Here is an 11,589-nt window from a genome sequence, read left to right as displayed (position 1 = left end):
GTGATGCTCCCCTCCCTGTGTCCATGTGTTCTCATTGTTCAACACCTGCCTATGAGTGAGAACATGTGGTATTTGATTTTCTGTTCTTGTGTCAGTTTGCTGAGAATGATGGTTTCCAGGTTCATCCAAGTCCCTACAAATGACACGAACTCGTCTGTTGGGGAGAAATAGGGGAGGGACAGTGCGGGGTGGGGAGTTGGGGAGAGATAGCATGGGGAGAAATGCCAGATATAGGTGAAGTGGAGGAAGGCAGCAAATCACACTGCCATGTGTGTATCTATGCAACAATTTTGCATGTTCCTCATATGTGCCCCAAAACTTAAAATGCAGTTAAAAAAAAAAAAAAAAAAAAAAAGAAGTAAAAACAAAAGAAACTAAGGGTCTATCAGGAAAGAAGAATGAAAGATCCATGTCAAAGCAGCCATACAGGACATCATTTCTGGCAATTAATAAAAGCAGAACAATCTTTACCTTAGAACTCTATGCAGAATACAAAGACAGTATATATAGGAAATAGCATGCTTTTACATAGAGCTATTAAATTTTAAAATTAGAATTTTTTGGCTGCTCAATTAGTGTTCAGCGTTTGATGTGATTATTGATACGTTCTGATTTTTGCATTAGTATATGGAGTCCTTAGAGCTAATTGAGGAAGACATTTTATAAATTTTAGTGTTTATAAATGTCTCAAGGCTGATCTTGGCATGTTGCTTTGCAGGATATGTAACTGAATATCTAACAATTGTACTGTGTTTGTATTTAGCTTGTATTACAGTTACACTGTAATATCAACAAAACGAAAAATAAGCACAAGCAACCAAAAGAAGAAACAATCAATTAGACTTTGAAAAAGTTAAAAATTTTTGTGCATCGAGAAAGTAGAAAGACAATGCACAGAATGAAAGAAAATAGCTGCAAATTACATATCTGATAAAAGTCTAGTAACCAGAATATACAAAGAACTTTTACAACTCAACAATAAAGACAACTTAATTTTAAAATGCTCAAAGGATTCTAATAGACATTTTTCCAAAGAAGATATACAAATGGCCAATAAGCACATGGAAAAAAATACTCAACATTTTTAGTCATTAGGAAATATCAGAACCACAATGAGTACCACTTCACATTCACTTAAATGACTATAATTTTAAAAAAAACACACATTAATTACATATGTCAGTGTGAAGGTAGAGAAATAGTAACTTTGATAAACTGCTGGAAGGAAAGCAAAATGATACAACCACTGTGGAAAGTACTTGGGTGGTTACCCAAAATGTTAAACAGATTTACCATGACCCAGCAATTCCACTCCCAAGAATGTACCTGAGAAAACTGAAAACATAATCACACAAAAACTTCACACAATTGTTCTTAGCACTATTATTCATAATACACAAATAATGCAAACAACCTAAACATCCATCAACTGATGAATGGTTAAACAAAATGTGGTACATTTATATCATGAAATACTCAGTTATAAAAAGAAATAAAGTATTGACACATGCTACAACATGGATGAATCTTGAAAATATAATGCTAAGTGAAAGAAATGAGACACAAAAGACCACATGCGATTCCACTTACAGGCGATGTCCAGAATAGGCAAATATTGACGCAGAGATTATGAAAAGAGAGGATTTGGGATGAACTGCTAATAAATGCAGGATGCTGGGGGGAGGAGATTGAAAAGTTCTAGAATTAGACAGTGGTAATAGTTGCGCAGCTTGGTGAATATACTAAAAACCATGAAGTGTACACTTTAAACTGGTGAATTTTATATCGTGCGAGGTATATATCAATTTCTAAAAAATACTGTTGAAAAAGTCAGGTCAGTGAGTACCTTTAGTGAGGCTGGTAATTGAGAAAGGGCTTTGGGAGAGCCCCAAATGGGCTTTGGGGAAGCTGAAGCAGCATTTTTTAAAATGTGGATTGTGGTTCTTTTCTTTAAAATAGTTTATTAAGCTGTGTACTTATGCTTTATGTGCAATTTTGAATGTGTCTTCTACAATAAGAAATTTTTAAGAGAGGAAAAAGGCGGAGATAGTAAACTGGCATATATTATTTCCAAAAAGAAATTAATTAAAATAGTGAAATTAACATAAAACTTCATTTCTTTGAAAATGAGATAAACTAATGTATATTTAAGGTAGTGAATTTTTATGTATACTACATACATGTATTGGTATCATAAACATATTCTTATATTTCAAATAGGTATCTTAAAAGATGTGTATTTTTGCAGAAAGGGTTGTTTAAAATTGAAATAAAACCAGAGACATAAGGATTGGATACAAACAGGAAATACTAAACTCAAAAATTTACAAACAATAGAAAGGTAACTATACACTTCCCTAAAAAGTAAAAGCAATGATAAATTAATTTATAACTGAATCAACAATTCTGTAGACTGTGAAAAAAATATCAGAAAACTAATAGTTTTATTTGAAAAAATATACACTTAAAAATTATCTGCAGTATATCCAACTTGGATTCTTTGCCCATCATTTTCTTCTTTCCCTTTCCTTCTCTGTCTCCTCCTCATCCTCTTCTTTCTTGTTTTATTGTTTAATACTCAAAGGGTGCCAAAAAGAAAAATATAATAAAGTAGAATAAAGAAAGCAATAATAAGGAATGTCGAGAGGAAAACTTTTACTTAATTTCATCATTTTTTGACATTAAGTAATGGGTACATTCATAAAAGTTTCTTGTAAATCAAATTATCTTAAATATTCTGGAAAAGTAATTGCAAAAAAAAGTACACCTAAAAATAGAGTATTATTCTTAAAACGGAAACATTCTATTACAGTTCAAATAAACATTTCTGAAGTTTGTACAATTGAGATTATTATTCTATATCTAATTTTTCTAAAAAAGGATAACTTTTGTAATATGTTTATTGGATAGATGTATTATTTTTCCCATAATTGAAAATTTTAATTTCTATCTTGGAAGGCAGTATAATGTAATAGTTATGAACTATCATTCTAGAATCAAATATTGTTTTATATTCTGACTATATTATCAATAAGCTATGTGATTTTTGGTAATTAACTTATTTGTGCTTCAGTCTCCTTATCTTTAAAAAGAACATAATAATAGTACATACAGCATTGGGTTTTTGTGAGGAATAAATGAAATAAATGTGTTTGTGTGTGGGTGGGTGTGCAGAAAGAGTTTACAGTAAAATTTCAGCACATGATGAGTAGTAGTAGAATGAGTGGTAATAATATCTATTACTTTATATATTATAAATCTTTTTCTAAAAATGTCTACTATATCTATGCGTACTAGTCCACTTTCACACTGCTATAAAGAAATATGCGAGACTGGGTAATTCATAGAAAGAGGTTTTTTTTTTTTTTTGCATTTTAGGTTTTGGGGTACATGTGAAAAACATGCAAGGTTGTTGCATACGTGCATACGTGGCAGTGTGACTTGCTGCCTTCCTCCCCTTCACCTATATGTGGCATTTCTCCCCATGCTATCTCTCCCCAACTCCCCAACGCCGCTGTCCCCCCCACACCCCCCCAACAGACCCCAGTGTATAGTGCTCCCCTCCCTGTGTCCATGTGTTCCCATTGTTCAACACCCGTCTATGAGTGAGAACATGCAATGTTTGATTTTGTGTTCTTGTGTCAGTTTGCTGAGAATGATAGTTTCCAGGTTCATCCATGTCCCTACAAAGGATGGGAACTCATCGTTTTTGATGGCTGCATAATATTCCATGGTGTATATGTGCCACATTTTTCCTGTCCAGCCTATCATCAATGGGCATTTGGGTTGGTTCCAGGTCTTTGCTATTGTAAATTGTGCCTCAATGAACATTTGTGTGCATGTGTCCTTATGATAGAACGATTTATAATCCTTTGGATATATACCCAGTAATGGGATTGCTGAGTCAAAGGGAATTTCTATTTCTAGGTCCTTGAGGAATCGCCACACTGTCTTCCACAATGGTTGAACTAATTTACACTCCCACCAACAGTGTAAAAGTGTTCCTTTGATTACTGTAGCCTTGTAGTAGAGTTTGATGTCTGGTAGTGTGATGCCTCCCGCTTTGTTCTTTTTGCTTAGAATTGACTTGGCTATGCGGGCTCTCTTCTGGTTCCATATGAAGTTTAAGGTGGTTTTTTTCCAGTTCTGTGAAGAAGGTCATTGGTAGCTTGATGGGGATAGCATTGAATCTGTATATTACTTTCAGCAGTATGGCCATTTTCACGATATTAATTCTTCCTAACCATGAACATGGAATGTTTCTCCATCTGTTTGTGTCCTCTCTTATTTTGTTGAGTAGTGGTTTGTAGTTCTCCTTGAAGAGGTCCTTTACATTCCTTGTTAGTTGTATTCCTAGGTATTTTATTCTCTTTGTAGCAATTGTGAATGGCAGTTCGTTCTTGATTTGGCTCTCTTTAAGTCTGTTATTGGTGTATAGGAACGCTTGTGATTTTTGCACATTGATTTTGTATCCTGAGACTTTGCTGAAGTTGCTTATCAGTTTCAGGAGATTTTGGGCTGAGATGATGGGGTCTTCTAGATATACAATCATGTCGTCTGCAAATAGAGACAATTTGACTTCCTCCTTTCCTAATTGAATACCCTTTATTTCTTTTTCTTGCCTGATTGCTCTGGCTAGAACTTCCAGTACTATATTGAATAGGAGTGGTGAGAGAGGGCATCCTTGTCTAGTGCCAGATTTCAAAGGGAATGCTTCCAGTTTTTGCCCATTCAGTATGATATTGGCTTTGGTTTGTCATAAATAGCTTTTATTATTTTGAGATACGTTCCGTCAATATCGAGTTTATTGAGGGTTTTTAGCAGCATAAAGGGCTGTTGAATTTTGTCAAAGGCCTTCTCTGCATCAATTGAGATAATCATGTGGTTTTTGTCTTTGGTTCTGTTTATGTGGTGTATTGCATTTATAGACTTGCGTATGTTGAACTAGCCTTGCATCCCCGGGATGAATCCTACTTGATCATGGTGGATAAGCTTTTCGATGTGCTGTTGTAATCGGCCTGCCAGTATTTTATTGAAGATTTTTGCATCTATGTTCATCATGGATATTGGCCTGAAGTTTTCTTTTCTTGTTGAGTCTCTGCCGGGTTTTGGTATCAGGATGATGTTGGTCTCATAAAATGATTTGGGAAGGATTCCCTCTTTTTGGATTATTTGGAATAGTTTCAGAAGGAATGGTACCAGTTCCTCTTTGTATGTCTGGTAGAATTTGGCTGTGAACCCATCTGGACCTGGGCTTTTTTTGGGTGGTAGGCTCTTAATTGCTGCCTCGACTTCAGACCTTGTTATTGGTCTATTCAGGGTTTCGACTTCTTCCTGGTTTAGGCTTGGGAGGAGGCAACTGTCCAGGAATTTATCCATTTCTTCCAGGTTTTCTAGTTTATGTGCATAGAGTTGTTTGTAATAATCTCTGATGATGGCTTGAATTTCTGTGGAGTCTGTGGTGATATCCCCTTTATCATTTTTTATTGCATCTATTTGGTTATTCTCTCTTTTCTTTTTTATTAATCTGGCTAGTGGTCTGTCTATTTTGTTGATCTTTTCAAAAAACCAGCTCCTGGATTTATTGATTTTTTGTAGGGTTTTTCGTGTTTCTATCTCCTTCAATTCTGCTTTGATCTTAGTTATTTCTTGTCTTCTGCTAGGTTTTGAGTTTTTTTGATCTTGCTCCTCTAGCTCTTTCAATTTTGATGATAGGGTGTCAATTTTAGTTCTCTCCTTTCTTCTCATGTGGGCACTTATTGCTATATATTTTCCTCTAGAGACTGCTTTAAATGTGTCCCAGAGATTCTGGTATGTGGTGTCTTCGTTCTCGTTGGTTTCTAAGAACATCTTTATTTCTGCCTTCATTTCATTGTTTATCCAGTCAACATTCAAGAGAAAGTTGTTCAGTTTCCATGAAGCTGTGCAGTTCTGGATTGGTTTCTGAATTCTGAGTTCTAACTTGGTTGCACTGTGGTCTGAGAGACTGTTATGGTTTCCGTTCTTTTGCATTTGCTGAGGAGTGATTTACTTCCAATTATATGGTCAATTTTAGAGTAGGTGTGATGTGGTGCTGAGAAGAATGTATATTCTGTGGATTTGGGGTGGAGAGTTCTGTAAATGTCTATTAGGTTTGCTTGTTCCAGGTCTGAGTTCAAGTCCTCGATATCCTTGTTAATTTTCTGTCTCGTTGATCTGTCTAATATTGACAATGGTGTGTTAAAGTCTCCCACTATTATTGTGTGGGAGTCTAAGTCTCTTTGTAAGTCTTTAAGAACTTTCCTTATGTATCTGGGTGCTCCTGTATTAGGTGCATATATATTTAGGATCGTTAGCTCTTCTTGTTGCATTGATCCTTTTACCATTATGCAGTGTCCTTGTCTCTTTTGATCTTTGTTGCTTTAAAGTCTATTTTATCAGAGATGAGAATTGCAACTCCTGCTTTTTTTTTGCTCTCCATTTGCTTGGTAAATCTTCCTCCATCCCTTTGTTATGAGCCTTTGTGTATCCTTGCATGTGAGATGGGTTTCCTGGATACAGCACACCGATGGGTTTTGGCTTTTTATCCAATTTGCCAGTCTGTGTCTTTTGATTGGGGCATTTAGTCCATTTACGTTTAGGGTTAATATTGTTATGTGTGAATTTGATCCTGCCATTTTGATGCTAGCCAGCTGTTTTGCCCGTTGGTTGACGTGGATTCTTCATTGTGTTGATGCTCTTTACCATTTTGTGTGTTTTTGGAGTGGCTGGTACTAGTTGTTCTTTTCTATGTGTAGTGCCTCTTTCAGGAGCTCTTGTAAAGCCAGCCTGTTGGTGATGAAATCTCTGAGTACTTGCTTGTTCACAAAGGATTTTATTTTTCCTTCACTTATGAAGCTTAGTTTGGCTGGATATGAAATTCTGGGTTGAAAGTTCTTTTCTTTAAGGATGTTGAATATCGGCCCCCACTCTCTTCTGGCTTGTAGGGTTTCTGCTGAGAGATCTGCTGTGAGTCTGATGGGCTTCCCTTTGTGGCTAACCTGACCTTTCTCTCTGGCTGCCCTTAGCATTTTCTCCTTCATTTCAACCCTGGTGAATCTGACGATTATGTGCCTTGGGGTTGCTCTTCTAGAGGAATATCTTCGTGGTGTTCTCTGTATTTCCTGGGCTTGAATATTGGCCTGCCTTGCTAGGTTGGGGAAGTTTTCCTGGATAATATCCTGAAAAGTATTTTCCAGCTTGGATTCATTCTCTTCATCACATTCAGGTACACCTATCAAATGTAGATTAGGTCTTTTCACATAGTCTCATATTTCTTGTTGACTTTGTTCATTCCTTTTTACCCTGTTTTCTCTAATCTTGCCTTCTCGTTTTATTTCATTGAATTGATCTTCGACCTCTGATATCCTTTCTTCTGCTTGGTCAATTCGGCTGTTGAAACTTGTGCATGCTTCGCGAAGCTCTCGTGTTGTGTTTTTCAGCTCCATCAATTCACTTATATTCCTCTCTAAGTTGTCCATTCTCGTTAACATTTCGTCAAATCTTTTTTCAAGGTTCTTAGTTTCTTTGCATTGGGTTAAAACATGTTCTTTTAGCTCACGGAAGTATCTTATTACCCACTTTCTGAAGGCTGATTCTGTCATTTCATCACACTCGTTCTCCATCCAGTCTTGTTCCCTTGCTGGTGAGGAGTTGTGATCCCTTGTAGGAGGAGAGGTGTTCTGGTTTTGGGTGTTTTCATCCTTTTTGCCCTGGTTTCTTCCCATCTTTGTGGATTTATCCACCTGTCGGCTTTGTAGTTGTTGACTTTCTGATTGGGTCTCTGAGTGGATGTTCTGTTTGTTGTTGATGAAGTTATTTCTGTTTCTTAGTTTTCCTTTTAATTGTCTGGTCTCTCTGCTGTAGGACTGCTGAGGTCCACTCCAGGCCCTGCTTGCCTAGGGATCACTTGCAGCTGCTGCCGAAGAGTAAAGGTTGCTACCAGTTTCTTCTTCTGCTTTGTCCCAGAAGGATACCTGCCAAATGTCAGTCTGAGCTCTCCTTTATGAGGTGACTTTTTGGATATACGGGGGTCGGGAGCTGCCTGAGCAAACAATCCTTTATATTAGCTCAGGTGCTGAGTTGTGAGTCCCATTGTTCATTCAGAGCTTCTGGGCTGGTAAATTTAAGTCTGCAGCAGCAGAACTCATAACCACCCCCTTTTTTTTTTTCAGGTGTTCTGTCCCAGGGAGTTAGGGCTTTATGAGTTTCCACTGCACTGCTGCCTTTTTTTTTCTTCAGGGCTGCCCTGCCCACAAGGAGGCAGCCTAGTCACTCTCAGCCTGCAGAGGCTTCGCTGAGCTGCTGTGGGCTCAGCCCAGCTGCTGTGTGAACTTCCCTGCAGTCCTGTTTATATGGGTGTAGTTAGAGCTGCTTCTGCAATGTTGGCCCGCCTCTGTAATCACGGACTTTCTCTGTAATAGCGGGTTGCCGCAGCAACAGCAGGCTGCCTCAGTAATGGTGGATGCCTCTCCCCCACAGAGCTGGACCGTCCTGAAACTCTCAACCCAGAGCGTTTCCAATTGCTGCTTTTTGTTTTTGTTTTTGTTTTTGTGGGGGTGGGACCAGCCGGGCCTGATCTCCTGGCTCCCTGCCTCAGAGCCTTTTATTTTTTCATTGAACCGTCGGCTCTCTACCAGGTGACCTGGTCGCCTGTTGAATAGGCGCCAGGATCTGTGTGATTTCCCATGCGGCGACCCACTGAGCCGCTGAAACCGCTTTTTTTGCCCGTGAATCTCCTGGCCTGGCTCCCTGTATCAGCTCCCCTTGCTGGCTAAGTGGGAACACAGTCCCATTTACTCTGCACCTGGAGCGGCTATGCCGGGGTGCAGGCAAAACAGCTGCACCAGCCAAAACAGCCACGCTGGTGACCTGTGGGGCTCCTCCGCCTGTGAATTTCCTTGTCTGTGGGCAATATAAATCCTTCTGGAAATGCGGCGTCCACTCACCCTCTGCACTTTCACTCGGAGCTGCAATCCTGAGCTGGATCTAACTGGCCATCTTCTGGAAAGAGGTTTAATTGTCTCACAGTTCCCCATGGCTGGGGAGGTCTCAGGAAACTTACAGTCATGGTGGAAGGTGAAGGGGAGGCAAGCACCTTCTTCACAAGGCAGCGGGAGACAGAAGAATGAAGGAGAAACTTCCAAACACTTATAAAATCATCAGATTTCGTCAGCACTCATTCACTATCATGAGAACAGCATGGGGGAAACCACCCCCATGATCCAATCACCTCCCTCCCTCCACATGTGGGGAATTGCAGGTCCCCCCATCAACACATGGGAATTACAATTTGAGATGAAATTTGGGTGGGAACACAGAGCCAACTATATCACTGTGAATGGAAAAAAAAAATCCTTCCTACCTAAGATTCTTTTTTCCAACCAAAATCCAATCCAAGAAAAAAGTATCCTTTAAATTCAAACTTATTTCCTTAGCTATTAATGCATGTTAATGCAGTTTAACATAGCTACATATTGAAAGTTATAAATATGCCAGGCTTTCTCCATGTAGAATACCATTTTTTAATCTGTCAGCTTCTGACATTAATAACACTGAGAAAGGAAGGATGAGGAAATTACTCTTTTTACTTCTTCATAACAAAAACTTAAAATTTTATTGGATAAAATCAAACACCGAACACAGACCTCTTATTTCATCCCATAATATACACAAAGCAGTAATTTTACTTGATCATTAATTCCTGATGTGCCTAGTTCTATAGTTAATTCCAATAGTCCTATATGTTCAAGCAATGCTTCCCATGTTGATTTTCTCATGTAGGTATGATCTGTTTTACTCATTGAAGCCAGAGTAGGGTTTTTTTTAATATCTGATTATGGCACTTAACTGCTTAAAATCCTTCAATGTCTGCAAATTGTTTTTGGAATAAGAAGCTAAATCCTGGATACAACCTTTAAAGCCTTATATGATTTAGTCCCAGCTTCCTTTTCAGCCTCATTGCTAATCACTGTCTCCTTCAACTGAAGGAGAGCCTTGGTCCAGTTCCCTGTATTCTCTTCGTCTGCCCCTATTCCTTACTCCTCATACACCTCCAACTCATCCTTCAAGTCTCAATTTAAATATCTCTTTCTCAAGGAGCAGGTTACATCCTCACACATTTTGTGCTTCTCCTTCATAGCACTTAACACAATTGATGTTAATTATGTGTGTGAAGGGTTTGCCAAATACGACTTACTATACTAGATTGTATACTCCATGAAAATAGCAAGCATAAACGTCTTATTTGCTATTCTGTCCCAGCATCTAATCATCTGGTACATGGTGCATACTCAATAAATATTTATACAGCACATGAATACATAAGGGAAAATCTCATATTTTTATTTCTTTGCATTCCCTTAAGTTAAAACACAAGAAATATGATGATGAATTTAAATGTCAAATAAGACACCTAACACATATACTTAGCCTAGAACTGTGCCAGACTCAGTAAATATTTATTGCTTAATATACATTGAACACATATATCACTTCTTGGTCTTTTGGCTAAGATTGGGTGTAAGATATATTGAACGATATTATTACAAGTCAATATCTGGCTATGAAGTCATAAAACATTTACTAAAAATTGATACCAATATTAAACCCTCCTGAAATAGTCCTATTGAATTTTCATAAATAAGAGGAAAACTTAAATGGAAGTTCTGTATTTTAACATCTGTTGCATTTGATTAAAACAATTCAGTAGCAATGTGACTAAAATGGCCCATATAACTGGCTTGCAATGCATGTTTGGTTCTATCTTGTATTTTGCCATGGAATTACTCTCTCCCCGACTTGCCTGTATTAATAGAAAATCCATTCTCTCTCTCTTGAGAACTACCTTTTCCGACTCTGGATCCAGTGGCTTATTAACTCTAAACGTCTGGCTGATGGAGAAAAGCTTCCTTGGCTCAGCACAGCTGTTGTTTCTTTCATTGCCACTAGATGTCATTAGTGAAACCTAATACACATTCACAATCTGATGGCGGAGGCAGGTCTATCCCCTAGCAAAATCCTTTCCAGACCCTGATCCTGTATAACTGCACACTTGAGTGTAAATGTGAGCTCTTTAATCCACTAAGATGTCCAGTTTTCTTCTCAAAGCATGAAAATCAGGCTAGAGTGGCTGAATCTAGAGAGGTTTACAGCCCTGGTGATATATTATGCCAGAACCAACTCACCATATCACCTGCAAACAAAGGGGCCCCAGTTCAAGTATTTCTCCTTGGTATGTTTTATTTATCCATACTGCGTTTGAAATTTCATTTAAAAATTTTCACACAGGCTTGGGCACAGTGGCTCATGCCTGTAATCCCAACACTATGGGAAGCCATGGTGGGCAAATCACTTGAGGTCAGGAGTTCGAGACCAGCCTGGCCGACATGGTGAAACCTCCACTCTATTAAAAATACAAAACTTAGCCAGGCGTGATGGCACATGCCTGTAATCCTACTCGGGAGGCTGAGGCAAAAGTAGCAGTGAGCTGAGATCCAGACACTGCACCCCAGCCTGGGTGACAGAGCCAGACCCTGTCTTATTAAAATTTTTTTTAATTTCTAAAAATTT

This window comes from Aotus nancymaae, unplaced genomic scaffold (genome assembly GCF_030222135.1).
Source record: "Aotus nancymaae isolate 86718 unplaced genomic scaffold, 86718_ANA_hifiasm-v0.15.2.pri h1tg000033l, whole genome shotgun sequence".
NCBI classification, from domain to species: Eukaryota; Metazoa; Chordata; class Mammalia; order Primates; family Aotidae; genus Aotus; species Aotus nancymaae.
Note: the sequence above shows the minus strand (reverse complement) of the source record.